Here is a 16,384-nt window from a genome sequence, read left to right as displayed (position 1 = left end):
TGGGTGAATTTGGGAAACGCACTTAACGTCTCATTGTGTGTCACTCCATCTGTAAGATGGGAACAGCACAGACCCTGCCTGTCTCATAAATTGTCTAGATCAGTATTTTTCAAAGTGCAGTTCTCAACCCATTACTGAATTGAGAAGCCAACTTAATGTTTTAGTGGGGTATGACCAGCATTTTTTTAGAAAAGTAAAACAGAAAACAGAGTACACTGCATGTGGTAATAGGTGGCTTTGCTTCATTAATCTTCTGTGTGTGTGTGTGTATTTTACTACTTTTGTTTATTGTCCCACTAGTATGTAAAGTCCTCGAGGGCAAGACTTCTTTCTTTCTTTTCCTTCCTCCTTTCCCTTCTTTCTCTTTTACTTTGTATTCTACTTGTATTCTGTATTCCACTTAGAATAGCATTTGTCATATAGTAGTTGTCCAATAGCTACTTGTTGAGGAATGAATGAAAGAATATTTATGACCTGGGTTGTGATGTAAAATGTATTTTTTTACTGTGAGTCAGGGCAAAAACATTTTGAAAGCCCCTCTAAATAATACAGATGACAGTGCTTTGTATGAACCTGGAATAAAAACTGGAATTACTCAGTTTCAAAGGGATGTTTTTTTCCTGAGTAATCTACATGCTGTCTCATTAAGTTATCTCATTTCTTTGCTTCGCTTTGGCAGTAGAAACTCAACCTTTATATGAGTATCTGGCCCACTGACGCAAGAGATTTGGCAAATATGGTTACACTTAGAAGAGAAGATGAACAGAGAGAATGTCCTGTTGGCTAGCACAAGTTCCATCTCAACAGCATTAAACTCAACCAGTACTTACTGAGTGCTTTTCTTTTTTTTTTTTGACCGGTAAGGGGAGTGTAACCCTTGGCTTGGTGTCGCCCACACCTCGCTCAGCCAGTGAGCGCACCAGCCATCCCTATCTAGGATCCGAACCGTGGCGGGAGCGCTGCTGCACTCCCAGCACCGCACTCTCCGGAGTGCGCCACGGGGCCGGCCCCTGAGTGCTTTTCTTACTCACCTCTGCATGTATGGTGAGGCCCATAAATCTTTTTAAATGAGCAAATAAAGAACGAACATGGACTATGATGATGAGGAGGAAAATGTAGTCACTGTCCTCAAGAATCCGACAGTCTAAAGCTGGTGAGATAAGCACACTCAACTGATAATGAGTGTGAACTGGTGAGGAGAGAATGAGGACTGGAGCCTGAAAGGGCCAGTGAAGACTACATCAGAGAACAAGCATTTGAACTTGGCTTTCAAGATGAGAGGATTTCAGCCAGGAAAGATAGGAGAGCAATATTCAAACCAAAGAAACGCATGCAGAGAGGCAGGGAGGAGAGCAGGTGTAGGGTCTATTGTGAAGCTACCAAAAGTCTGATTTGACTGGAGTACAGATGGATTCGTATAGGCAGATAATAAGAAATGCGGCCAATGGTAGGCTGGATTCATATTCCAGAGGGTCTTGAATTCCAGAGTGAGTGAGGCAAATATCTTTAGTTTGGTACAAAGCTGGGAACCATCCAACATTTTTGGGCACAGACAGGTACAGACATGAACCAACTCCACTCTCATCAGCTTGTGGGAAAGGGGAACTTGTGAGGCACCAAAGGAATATTACTCTTAATTTTTATTGAGCACTCAGAAATAGGTGTGTTCTGTTTACATCCACCTCTCGTCCCAGCCTCACTTTCCTCTGCTATGTCTTCCATTTAGGTTTTGGACCTTTCCCCTCGATTTCTCTTTGCTCACCTCCCTCCCCTACCAACCTTTCTTCTATATTTCTACCTCCAAGAACCTTTTAGGAAGGAAAAGCAAGGCATCCTCACACAGTATTAATTTAATCTTCACAACAGCTCAATGAGGTGGTGAGGTGGATATTTTTAGGAATCTACTCAGCATTCATTCTTCTTTCCCCCTTCCTAACAATACTCATATGTTTATTCCCCAACAGCCAGTGTCCTTTAGGGGAAGCAGACTCTGCCCCAGGAACAAGAGTAGGCCTTACACACTCCAAACTAATCAAGGTAGGTCCCTTTTGCCACATTGATTGGTTCAGATAATTCATGCCCAAGCCAGTTAGCACATGGTATTTCCCAGACCACAGGAGTTGGTTCAGGATTGGATGTGTTACTCAAATGAGATTCCAGGACAGGTTTGCTGAGCTTATGGAAAAGATGCATTCTCTCCTTTCTGAGAACACTACCAAAAGGGACTCTCTCCTTTAGACGTGTAAAAGTAAACATATATGTAGTCCCCAGAGTTGCTGATAGCTATCCTGTGACCATGAGTTGATGCCAGTCTTAGGGTGAAGCCACCACCGTAAAAGGTACAGCAGAGAAATGTAAATAAACTGAGTCCTTGATGATATAACGGGGCTGCTGTTGAGTCAAATGATCCCTATACCTCCCCATCCTCTGGAATTTCCAGTTATGGAAAGTAGTAAATTCTCATTATTGATTAAGCTGGATTAAAGTAGGTTTTTGGTCACTTGCCACATAAATACCCTAACACAATATTTACTAACTTGCTAACTAACCTCTTAGCCACATAGCTAGGCAGTGAAAAAGCAGAAATCCAAAACTCCAGTCTCTCCTCATGACCACACAGTGCTGCCTCAACTACCTACCTACCTTATGCCATTCTTAATTGTCACCAAAGTCAGTCGTCTGTGCACTCCCTCCCTGTAGTTCAGTCTCCTCCCCTGCACCTGCTGACCATAACCCTTCCGTGACACGTCCTTTCCTGATGATTTCCCTACTGTGATCCCTGGAATTCCTTTGGTTTAATCACCAAAATATATCTGTGCATTTCCAGCTTTTTCCCAGGGCCCCCTTTGTCCACTCTTACTGATACTTGGCTTCCTCTTGAGTTCAACAGGTCTTTTGTACCCCTCAGGAGGAGGCAGCTCATGAGTTCCCATCCTGGCTGTAGATTCAGCTAGTTTCTGGCTCACTCACCACTGCCATTCCTGAATATTGTTTTAACTTCATTTCAAAATTCACTTCTTAAAAATGCATGTCCACCTTCCAATGATCTTAGGTCCTTTTCAAGCCTGGACTAACTTGCCCTTCACCACCAGACTGTCTCCTGATTGTACAGCACCTCCCACTGCCACATCAAACCACTCTTCCTGCATTTGTGACCATATACTCTGCCTTTCTTATTGTAACGGACAAATGGTTCATGCTCCTTTTGAAGGCTGTCTACATTTGTCTTCCCTTGACCTACATCCCATTCCATTACTTCGCCATTTCTCTACTTCCCTGTATAACAAACTCCCCAAAATAGTTGTCCATGTCAGCTGTCTCCGATTCCCCCCTCCCACTGTCTCCGGAGCCCATACCAGTCAAGCTTATGTCTCCACATATTCTCTGAAATGACTCCTGTGAAACCATCAGTCACCTCTACTTGGCCAAATCCAATTTTCAGTTTTCATCTCTGCGTCACTTAAACTCTCAGTAGCATTTTTTTCTTTCTTTTGAATATTCATGAGATACAAAGCTAATTGTTACCCCTCATGCTCATGATGTGAGAGCCAGATTCATACTGGGTGCATACCCACTACCAGAAATTACTTTAGTACTCCTTGTCCCCCACCCAATTATCTCCCAACCTCCCTCCCCCTCTCCGTTCCCCCCCCCCACTCCACTTTGTAGCACTAGGAATGTTCCCTCCCTCCGTCTCAGTAGCATTTTACACAACCAATCACTCCTTTCTTGAGACACTGTCTCAGTTGACTTCAGCTACACCACACTCTCCTGGTTTTCCTTGTACCTTTTTGGTTGTTCCTTCTCATTTGCTGGCTTCTCCTCCTTCCAAGTATAGAATGTTGGAATACCCTAGGGATCAGCCTTTTCATATCTTTTCTAGCTACAGTCATTTCCTGAGTAATCTTAGCCAGTAGCATGCCTTTAAGTACCAACTATCTTTTGATTACTTTCAAATGTATATCCTCAGCCCCAATATCTCCCACTGTGGTGGCTAGTCTTCAAAGGTGGCTGCTATGAATTCCTGCTATCCCTTTAGGTGTATGCCACTGTTCTCATCAAAAGGTGGTCTCTTTTCCCTCCCTCACATATGCACTGGCCTTGTGACTTGTTTTAACAAATAGGACATGGCAGAAGAGATGCTGTGTCAATTCAGACCTAGGCTTTAAGAGGACTGACAGCTTCTGCTCTTGTGTCTTTGGAAAAGCCAGCCACTGGGTAAGAAGTCTGACTCACAGTAACCTCCATGCTGCAAGGAAGCCCAAGCTAACCACTAATGGAGAGGCTACATGAAGCACGGAGGTGCCAGACATGTGAGTGAAGCCTTCTTGGACCTTCCTATTTAGCCCAGCCACCAGCTGAATGCAGCCAAATAAGTGACCCCAACTAATGCCACATAGAGCAAAACTGCCCAGCCAAGTCCAGTCAACCCACAGAATAGTAAGAAATAATAAATCACTGCTGTTTTAAACCTCTAAGTTTTGGGGCAGTTTATTATGCAGCAAAAGTTAACTGAAACACGCTTGATCTCCATACTTTGTATCTATTGTCAACATGTATTATCAGCATCTCTAGTTGGAAGTTCAATAGGCATCCAAACCTAACTTGTCCAAAATTGGACTCTCTATGTCTTACTCTCCCAGCATACTCTTGCCCTAGCATTCTTCGTCTCAGTAAATGGCCATTTACATGGTCATTAACATAGGAATCATTCTAGACTCTTCTTTCTTTCACATCCCTCTTTCAATCCTATCAGCTCCAGCCTCATAATATATCCAGAATCCCAGGAATTCTTACTACTTCCACCGCTACCATCTTGTTCCAAGCCACCGTCATCATTTGCCTAGACTACTGCAATAGCCTCATAAATGGTCTTCCTTCTTCTGTGTTTTTCCTCTGCCCTCCATCTCACTTCACAGTTGAGAATATTCAACAAAGCAGGGAGAATGATCCTTTAATAATAAGTAAGGCACATGAAAAAGATGCTCAACATTACTAATCATTAAGGAAATGCAAATCAAAACCACAATGAGGTACCACTTACTACCCATTTGGATGACTACCATATTAAAAAAAAATGTGTTGGTGAGGATGTGAAAAAATTGGAACCCTTGTGCACTGTTAATAGGAATGTAAGATGGTGCCACCTCCAAGAGAAACAGTATGGTGGCTCCTCAAAAAATTAAACATGGAATTATAAGTTGATCCAGCAATTTTGCTTTTGAGCATATACACAAAAGAACTGAAAACAGTGACTTGGACCAATATTTGTACACTCATGTTCATAGCAGCATTATTCACAATAGCCAAAAGGTGGAACAACCCAAAGATCCATCAACGGATGAATGGATAAGCGAAATGTGGTATATCTATACAATGGAATATTACTCAGCCTTTTAAAAAAAATGAAATTCTGACACATGCTGCAACACAGATGAACCTTGAGGACATTATGCTAAGTAAAATAAGACAGACATGAAAGGACAAATATCTTGTGATTCCACTCATAGGAGTTACCCAGAATAGTCAAATTCATAGAAAGTAGATGAGTGTCCAGGGTCTGGGGAAAGGGAGAATGAGGAGTTGTTTAATGGGTACGGATTTTTGGTATGGAATGAAAAAGTCTTGGAGATGGATAGTTGTGATGGTTGCACAACAGTGTGAGTGTACTTAATTCCACTTAACTTTACACCTAAAAATGGTTAAAACGGTAAATTTTATGTTATGAATATTTTACCACAATAAAAAAAAAATTTTTTTTTAAAGATGACCGGTAAGGGGATCTTAACCCTTGACTTGGTGTTGTCAGCACCACACTCTCCCAAGTGAGCCATGGGCCGACCCAAAAAATGTTTTTTAAATACTAATGAGTTTCCATTTCACTAAGCGTAAAAGCCAAAATCTTTATAATGGACTACAAATATTAAAAATATTGTTAGAGGGCAGGCCCGGTGGCGCACTCGGTAGAGTGCGGCACTTGGGAGCGTGGCGGCGCTCCTGCGGAGGGTTCGGATCCCATATAGAGACCGGTCTGCTCACTGGTTGAGCGCGACACCGAGGGTTGCAATCCCGTTACCAGTCACGAAAAAAAGACAAAAAGGAAAAAAAAATGTATTGTTAGAGTCTATTTGTTAGAACAAAAAGAATTTAGCAGAGACAAAGTGAAGTTTTTCCCCCCTTATATCATTAATGTACCCTTTATCTTTCCCCCTTAGTGTTATTTAGCTCTTCTATTGAGAGGTTGTTGATCTTTTGAAAGTGTCCCATGACCAAAATGACAATTGGAATTTGAGGTAAAAGTATATGTGCTTCCATCCAGTTGTGAAACTAGCAGGTCTGAATGATAATGAGTTAGCCCCTGGTCCACAGCCATATTCTTATTTTGTACAATTTCGGCCAGGCAAACCAGCCTAGTCTGTCAAACAGAAAATGGCTTGACCTGAGAAGCTCAACCCTTCCACTGTGCCAGAGGTGGTGATGTTTTCTTAACCCCTGCTGTTCACCTTAATGTCAGGTAAAAGTAACTTTTTTTTTTTTCCTTTTTGTCTTTTTTCGTGTCCGGCAATGGATCGCAACCCTCAGTGTCGCGCCCGTACCGGACCGGGACCGGCAACGGGATCGCAACCCTCGGTGCTGCGCCCACACCTCGCTCAGCCAGTGAGCGGGAACCGGTCTGTATGTGGGATCCGAACCCTCGGCGGGAGCACCGCCGCGCTCCCAAGCGGCGCACTGTAGCAGTGCACCACCGGGCCGGCCCAGGTAAAAGTAACTTTGAAGAGATAGCCCGGATATCTCTGGGACCTCAGGGCCTTTGCACTTGCTGTTCATTCTGCCTTGCCTGCTCTTCTTCCTTACACCCTTGCTGCTCGCTCTCTCAACACACTCAAGTCTCTACTTACCTGTCATCTTCTCAATGATGCCTTCTTTGCCCTCCCTATTTCAAATTTCATCTCCCTTTCCCGGTACAACCTTGCTTAATTTTTCTCTGTGGCCCTGGGCACCCTCTAACATATAATGTAATTTATTTTGTTTATTGTCTGCTTTCTCCCACTAGAATATATGTGCCATGAGTGCAGATATTTTTGTGTTTTTTGATATATATGAATATTTCTAGTGCTTAGAACAGTGCCTGACATACCACAACACATGTGCAAATATTTTAATGAATAGATGAAATAAGTCCGCCCATACTGGCCAGCTGCCAAAAATTTTTTTTAAAAATCTTTTTAATGATATAAATCTGACCATCCAAAGGGAAAACTGGCATTTCTGTCCTCAGCAGTGGACCCTCTTGGGGAGTGGACCCTCTCCACAAGTGAAATGCACACATCCACATCCACAAAAAGCTGCCTATAATTTTAGGGGGTTTCTGGACTCCTTGAATCCCAGCCATAGGTCCCAAGCTAAAAAGCTTTGATCAAAAGGAATTTAGCTGCTACCTGATTGGATGCTTCTCCAATACAGTTTTTGGAATTTTTGTTTTTGTCAGCTGGTCGGTACAGCAATCCGAAACTTTGAGCTTCGTGTTGGGAATCTCCTCAGTACCACAGACGTTATTACTACTGACAGTCTCCCAGGAGGTTTGGAGCCTTGCAGTACTGTTGCAAATACAGTGAAGCTGGCAGCATAGTTCTGTTAAGAAAACATGAGTGTGTGCCAGCCCCTCACTGTTCATTACTGAGCCTATTAACCCAAGTTCTCTTAGGGAAACATCCAACGGTGAAAATACAGGCTGGAGCAGCCTCAAGCTGAGGCACAGACCTCTCTCCTGAGAGGTGCAGACCTTCATTAGAGAAATGAGTTCTTTTCCCAGTTTAGCCACTTCATGAGTCAAATGCTCACAGATGCAAAACTACTCCCTTTGAATAAACTTGGCTCCTTGGGAATGACAGATGCCCTGCAGGAGACAGTGACTGGCTTGTAGGTTCTGTTCAACATTGCTCTCCTCTGAGGCAGCAGAAGCCAGGAGGACTAGCCTGCTCCTCAGAGGAGGAGCTCACATGTACGAGGGGTTTTCAAAAAGTTCATGGAAGGATTCATATCTTATAAGCCGATTGTTCCATGAAATTTTTGAAGTGCCCTCATATAGTATACCATATGAGAACTGAAGAATAAATAAAGAAGGGGAGATGGCGGAGGAGGTGAGAGAAGGGCATCCTAGGCAGAGGGCGAGGGGAGGGAGTGGTGTACAAGCAGCGCCCAGCGATCCATGCGGCAGATTTATCAGAAAGGCTCTGGAGAGCCATTAAAGGGAAAATCATAGAATAAAATGTGTATGTAGTGAGATTTTCTCAGGAAAGTAGTGGAAGATGGACTGGTGGAGGCGAGGTGACCACACTGGTGGCTTTTAAGTAATCGTGGGACTAAAGGATGTGAGCTGACCAAGTTGGCAGTGAGGAGAATGAGAAGGGAAGCAATTTGAAGGCTATTAAGGCAGGTAGAATGACAGGATAATAGAAACTGATTATGGAGAATGAAGGAGGAATGGGGAGAGGAAGGAGGGAGGTCCTAGGATAACAGCCAGGATTCTTCTGGCTTGGGCAACAAAGCAGATAGGGGTGTCATTTCCTTAAGAAGGAAACACTAAGTGGGACATGGGGTTGAGGAGCCTTTCTCAACTGGGGTTTCCCTAAAGAAGTAAGCCCTAAAGCCCCAAGGCCTCACTGTCTGGAGTGAATTAATGTCTCTCCCCTGCATCTAGAATGTTACTGCTTATGTACCTTGGTTCTCCTTGGGGAGTTGAAAAAATAGGCCCTCAAGTCATTTTCTGCATTCTGTGGTTCAGATGAAAAACCCCAGTTGAGAAAGGTTTAAATAATTTAGGTCTACTTACGCTAAGGCCATGGAAGTGGATGAAATCGTCCTGAGAAAGTGTATAAAATTGAATCCGTACAAATAAGCAATCAGGATGAGGAGCTTGAGAAAGAGAATCTAGAGATGCAGCAGAAAAAGCAAGGGAATGACACTTAAGCTCTTTTGGAGCCAAGGAGAACATTTGGGGGGCGGGTCAAGCTGTTCCCCAAAGTGTGGTTATTGTGCCCTGGTGGTGATAGACATTCTAAGTTAATAATTATGTATTTATATCTATTTATTGCAAGGAATAACAGCACTTACATAATAATGTGAATAATAACCATAACAGTTTCTATTTTTTAGACAGTTACTACCTATCAGGCATTGTTCTGTGTGCCTTATATGTATTAATATCCTTATTTAATCCTTACAACAACTCTATAAAGTAGATATTATGTTACCCCGATTTTAAAGATGAAGAAATTGAGGCACAGAGAGGCCAGATAACTTGCCCAAGATCACAGAACTGTTAAGAAACAGAGTTGGAATTTGAACCTGAGTGGTTTGATTCCAGGTCTCCTGCTTTAAAACAAACCCAAAAAACCAAAACATGCAACACCACTTACTTTTTGCTTTAATATAAATTCTAGTCAAAAAAGAATCAATTTAAAGAAATTATCAAATTGTAGAACAAGTGGGTTCATCATCTATCACAAAAATCGTGAAGGTGGTACCTACATGACTGACACTTGGAAGACAGTGTCCTGGCTGGACAGTTACATTGAGAAATGATGACAGAGCAAGAGAAATATGTACATGGTGCTGAACTACATGTAGTCTACACATGTACTAGGGATACAGGACAAAAGGAAACGTCTAGATCATACTTTTCTCTGCCTAGGGAGAGGTCAAATTGCATCCTTTCAATTCTGGTCCATTATCCGAGGGACAGACAAGAAACAAGGGACAGACAATAACAAGAAAGCACAAATACAGTATTAACTGTCAAAAATGTATTTGTTATTGGTGGGGGTTAGATTCTTTAATAAGGTCCTAAAAGATTCGCTGCGTTCTTCAAATTGAACCAAACTCTTAAACATTATTACCATAGTTAAGTGTATTAGAAATGTGCTAAATTACTTCCTTGATTGCATTTTGAACATTTCAGCAGCTGAGTACATTGTAAATACTCCAGCAGGAATTTTTATTTCTCATCCTCATTTCTTTGAGATCCCATGAGAAATACAAGGATCTTGTTTATTGCTGAAATACATCTTGTTTAATGTCTTTCATGTCTGTCCCTGGTGTCTTACCAGCAAAAATGGTAATGAAAATGCTCCTAAGCACAGGAAGGAATAAAATGGGGAAACCAAAAGGAAGAGAAGGAAAAGGAAATGTACAGAGGAAGGAAGACAGGGACACATACCTGCTGAAATAAGCCAAAACACATTGGTCATGAGAGACTCCTTCAGGCACTGGGAGGAAAGGTCATGACACATAAATGAGAGTGGGCATGCTTGAGGCACCCTGAGACCCCAGATATATCTACCCTAGACTCCACTCTTGTTGGTGTTCACCAGGAGTTTCTCTCGTTCTTTCTAGTAGTAACTTCTGGAGGCCAGGAGAAGGCCATTTGCTATCTTGGGCCCTTGGACTTCTGGCTCAGTTTGCCAGTCTTCACAGTACTTTGATACGACTGGACCCCATTTCAATCTGTCTGTCATAACTGAACTCTCTGAGGGCTACTAGAATCAACCCCAAGGTTTCCACGGATCTACTTCTGCACTAAAGGGAGGAAACAGAATGTGTCCCTAGCCTCCGCCATGTGATAAGTACAAATGAGGACATGTTAAGAGCAATAACTCAAACTTCAGTGGCTCTTGTCATCACTGCTACCTCCCAGTGTGCTCACCCGAAAATCCACCTTGGGTCTTCTCACCTCTGCTCACCTCCCTCCTTTCAGCCTGAAGATTCTGTGATCTATGAGACTGGTGAGGAGGGCTGTGCAATGCCTAGTACAGGAGCTTTTTTTTTTTTTTGTCTTTTTTTTGAGACCGGCCACACCACGCTCAGCCAGTGAGCAGTGACAGGTCATCCCTATATAGGATCCGAACCTGCGGCGGGAGCACTGCTGCGCTCCCAGTGCCGCACTCTCCCGAGTGCGCCACGGGCTCGGCCTGTACAGGAGCTTTTTGAAATCCTTCCTTATAGAAAATTTTAAACATAGACAAGAGAACAGAGAAGAGTATAATAAACTCTAACGTACCTATTGCTTTGCTTTACCAATGCTGCTTAAGGCCAATTTGTATATTATCGACACCTCCATCTACTCTACCCCTCTGGATTATTTTGAAGCAAATCCTTAAACATCTTAGAATAGATTTCAAAAAGACAACTCTCTTAAAAAATGTATCTAGTGCAGGAGTGTTTAAACCTGGGTTTCTGTATGTAATATGTTGTATGCATATATGCATTTTCTTGAAAAAATGGCCCAGAGCTTTCATAATGTTTTTAAACTGGTCCAGGAGTCTAAAGTTTAAAAATTATTGCTGTAAGTAGAAAAATGAGAGGTGAATCAATTTGCCTGAGGGTCAATAAATTCTCAACGAAACATCTCCCTATTACAATTATACTGCATCGGAAATATTGTTCAGAAACTTGTTTCTTAAAAATGATTTTAGCTGTTGTATATACAGAGCAGTAAATTTCTACTTTAAAAGTTTTGAGGGGCCGGCCCGGTGGCGCACTGGATAGGGCGCCGCTTGGGAAGCGCGGCGGCGCTCCCACCCGAGGGTTCGGATCCCACATACAGACCGGTTCCCGCTCGCTGGCTGAGCGAGGCACGGGAGCAGCGCCAAGGGTTGCGATCCCGTTGCCGGTCCCCGGTCCAGTACGGGGGCAACACTGAGGGTTGCGATCCATTGCCGGACACGGAAAAAAGACAAAAGACAAAAAAAAAAAAAAGTTTTGAGGATTAGGCTGGCTGGTTAGCTCAGTTGGTTAGAGCACTGCCTTGTAACACCAAGGTCAAGGGTTCAGATCCCTATACCAGCCAGCCACAAAAAAATTAAATAAATAAAAATAAATAGAAAAAGTTTTGAGGATTAAGTGTAGTCTCCAAAAGCCATAAATAATAATTTAAAGAGCAGAAAAACATTAATCACAGGCATGTACACAATGATCACTACACGATCACCATGAGAGCTTTTTAAATGGGGCATCAGCCCCAGTGAGGCAAATCCAACTCAGAGGACCAGAGGCAGAATCAGTCAGAACAACTATTTCACCCAGAGCACTGGCTCAGAAGCATAGAATCTGAGCATGGAACTGCTCAAAATGTCCCGACATCACAAAATACAAAGAAAAACATTACTTCCAGGAATGTGATATTCAAATAAATATTCAGAAACTATACGTACTGCCAGTTAAGTTAAAATAACTAAGTAATTTTAAGAAAACAGACAAAATATACATTAATATTTTTTATTTTTCAAAAATCTGGGTTAAACAGTCAAGCTGCATATACATAAACAAAACAAAACAACAATAACAACACCTTTTTTAAAAAAACCCAGAACTTTGCAAATTGTTAACAGACTCAAGTAGACTACCAACTAGAGGGCTGGAGTAGATGAACAAGAAAATCTCCTCCAACTCTGCTGGTCTATGACAGAAAAAAGATGTGTCACCCACCTTCCCACTCGTGTGCTCCCACAGGCACATGCAGCTGTGCCCATCACTGGGGGAAGAAAGAAAAAGTTGGAAATGGCATGATGAAATCGCTCAAGTTATGATCATTTCCTACATCATTGAGAATGACGTTTCCAGTGTTAAGAAATTACGGGTATCCTCCTCTACATTAAAAAAAAAAAAAAAAAAAATCACATCCAGAACAGTGAAAACATTAGGACACAGTTTCGTTGCTATCATTTGGAAAATACAGCCACATCAAAAATATTGAATTTTTAAATAAAAGCATTGCATTTCTTATCTAAGTAGTCAAATTGAACAGACTTCTGTCAGTCACAGCAAAAGAGGACTCTAGGAAAGTTTATACTTGGAATCTACCCAGAAGAGATTCTCTCCAGCTCTCCGAAGAGATTTTGCTGTTTCAGAATGAAAAACTAAGCATGTGCAAAACAACCCATTAACTATTCTGTTACTAAATTTAAAGTAAACATGCTTATATCATTGAAAATTTAGTTTAGAGTTTAAATTGGCAAGACCACTTGGGGCACAGATAAAGCTTTTTGTATTGCCAGGAAGGAACTGAGCATTGAGGCTAATTATACTCTACATTCCTGTGTGTTTTCAAGTCTTTTTGCTGCAAGCAAATGAAAAAAAACAACCCAACTTTAGTTCTAACACTGACACTGTATACTATGGAAATTATTAATTTTTGTTGTTTCCACTAATTTTATTCTCTTAATATCTGAATTTAAACAGAGTTCCATAAAACTTCAAGCATAGCTAAGCAAAGCACCCCACTGCCCCAGGCCAGTTTCCTGCTGTTGAACTTGAATTTTTCTTGAATTTGTATCCTAAAACAAGTTTCATTTTTTCCTGATCCCTTTTAAAACACAGACATAACACCGTATTCTGTAGTTTTCTAGTTTTGTACCTGTTGTTAGTTCTGAGTTTGAGGAGAGTGGAGTCAACACGCTCTAGTCTAGGCGATCACACCCCAGAACAAAGCTGGGGACCTCTTGGGCTGGCCCGTGGCTCACTCAGTAGAGTGTGGTGTTGATAACACCAAGGCCGCGGGTTCGGATCCTATATAGGGATGGCCGGTTTGCTCACTGGCTGAGCGTGGTGCTGACACCAGGCCAAGGGTTGAGATCCCCTTACCGGTCATCTTTTAAAAAAAAAAAAAAAAGCTGGGGACCTCTGGCATCTTTTCACTTGGAAGCAATGTTTTAAATGGTGCTCAGGACAAATATACACACTCAATTATGTTTCAATAAAAAGAAAAAAGGGAAAAAATGGTGCTGGGGAAAACTGAGAGCAACTTATATTTAATTGTCAAAAAATTATCTGAATTTTCTATTTATACTATAATTATCATGCATTATTTCAGTAATAAAAATGAAGAAACATGATGCTGTGGTATGGCGATTATTTTTAGGTACATCTTATATTAATTTAGCCAGTTCATAGGGACTTTTAGATATGTAGCTTCTAGCTATATTATCTATTTACAAGCATACATACCCTTCTTCTAGTGGATAGTGACCTGATGTTTAATATACCAGAGTCCCTTGGAATTGTGACATTAAACAAAAATTATTTTATTTAAACCACACTTTGTAGGTTGCTGTACAACTTATTATCTTTATAATAGTACATAGCTGGTGTATTTCCTGGATACTTGTCATAACTAAAAATATTCTATGAGGGTACTTCAACAAGTTCATGGAAAGATTAGTACTATCTTTCAATTCTATTTTTCCACGAACTTTTTGAAGTATGCTTGTGTATCTTAACCTACAAAATGTGTTTAAAATCCCAGAGTCACAACTTTTCCCCTCAAAACTTCCTATTGTTTCCTGGTGTTTGGTGCTATAGAGTAGAAGTCTGAGGCCAGAATGCTCTTTTGTTTTCTTATAGGCCACTTACTTTCTAACTGGATGCCTGCAGGATTTGTCACTCTCTATTCCTGGTAGTGTAACATTTTTGCCAAGAGGTGCTTAGTTGCTGGTCTCTTACACTTTTTTTTTCGGGTGGGGGGGCTGGAATGCAGTGAGTCTTTTCAATACAGATTTTCATTCTGTTCAGGAAAGATTTCATTTTTATAGTCTGAAAGTATTTTTTGTCAAGATAGTCTTTCCATCAGAAAAGCAAATGTCAGAAATGTTAGCTCCTGCTATGTCTTCCAGATCCATTCTTTCCCCAATTTATTTTCATTTGTTTCTTTTGAAAAAACATTAGAAAGAAATATCTCAAATTTTTCCTTCCTTCACATTACTGATTTGAGTTTTTGAAGCATCAACATTGTTCTTTCTGCTTCTAATGTGGATTTTAGTCTGCTATTGTGTTTTTAGCTTCCTTGAAATCCTTCTTTCTAATCTGTTTTCTTTTCCATCTTATCCTATTGTCTTTTTCTCTTACCCCATTTCCATTTTAAGATAACTTACTATCGCTGCATAGAAGCAATTCTGGTCTTTCAATTATGATGAAGAATTCTAAAATTTTGGTTCCTGCAGTAGATCACTTTCATTTTTATTTTGGGCACCCACTGGAAGAGAATATCACTTTCATTTTCAAGAGTGTTCTGGAAGCTGTTCATCTTCCTTGGTCCAGTCACATTTTTTTATATACTTCATTTTGCTTTTTTCTCTATACTCATCCTTAAATGTGGTCCCTTCGCCCCAGACCCCATCCACTTGAGTGTCAAATCCCAGGTCGATGGTAAGGTGATATGTATATTTCCAAGTCCAATTTCTAGTTTACCACTTTTCTATTGAAGTAGCATCCTTTTCTGTCCTATTGCCTGGCTTTCTGGATCTCTGAACCAACATAATACATGAAAAATCATACTATTTACATCTTCTGCTACTCAGTTATTTACTGTTTCTGCCTTCACCTAAAGGGCTTTATTTTCAGAGTACACTCTGCATCTTACAGTCCCTCTCTGCGTTCTGCTCATGTTTTAGCTGTAGGATTTGGAGTCTTGGACTGAATGAAGGGGAGGTGGAGTAAAGAGAAGGAAGGGGGCGGGTGGGTAGATAGAGAAACTTTTCTGTTCACCGCGCAGCATGTGTTAAGAGGATCGGCCAGTTGTTTCTCTGGCTCCGGAGCTCTGACCCTGAGTAAGGAGACAGATATGGTTGGGAAAGACAAGTGCTAAACAGCTTTCAAAATTTTAACTTCACAGTCCTCTGTCTCATGAAGTAAAGCCAAGGATTGAGCTACAATCCAAATGGCTTTGCCCCAATCCACCTCTCTATGCCTCATAAATTATGTCAATTCCTTCTAGATTCTAGAATTGAGATTTGGCCTTCTGTGGAGTCTTTATAAGTGTTTTTCTGGGAAGGTGGGAGAGGCTCATTAGGGGCTGCTGATAGCCAGATGTCATTTTGTCAGATGCAGTTCTATTAATTAATTTTTTAAAATCCACATCTTCCCAGCTATGATATGGAAGAAAGAGTTCTGGACTAATTTTCTAGTCCTGAATCTACTACTTATTGTATGGCTAGCCTTGGACGGACCCTTTAATATCTCTGGGTTTTAATTTCCTTATTGGTAAAATGAGAGAATTTGACTAGATGATCTCAGAGTTACCCATGACCTATTGTTTTTTAAGTCCCAAAAGAGAAAATAAGTATGTCCTGATAAAAGAAAGAACAGAAACAAATGACTGTATAAATACTTATTTACTTAACTTTGCTAGGAGAGTACTTCAGTCTAAAGATTATAAAAATCCTGACACCAAAATTAAAAAGCAAAAGTAAAAAAACCTGAGCATGCAACAGTGACATAGATGAGGAAACTCCTTTACATTTTAAGCAATGATTCCAATGTCAAAACAGGTGCAGTTTATAAGCTATTTGACTTTTATTAGAATAAATTGCCATGATCACCTGCCTCTTAA

This window comes from Galeopterus variegatus, unplaced genomic scaffold, assembly GCF_000696425.1.
Source record: "Galeopterus variegatus unplaced genomic scaffold, G_variegatus-3.0.2 Scaffold1338, whole genome shotgun sequence".
Classification (NCBI taxonomy): domain Eukaryota; kingdom Metazoa; phylum Chordata; class Mammalia; order Dermoptera; family Cynocephalidae; genus Galeopterus; species Galeopterus variegatus.
The sequence above is the reverse complement of the archived record's forward strand: the minus strand, read 5'-3'. Positions refer to the sequence as shown.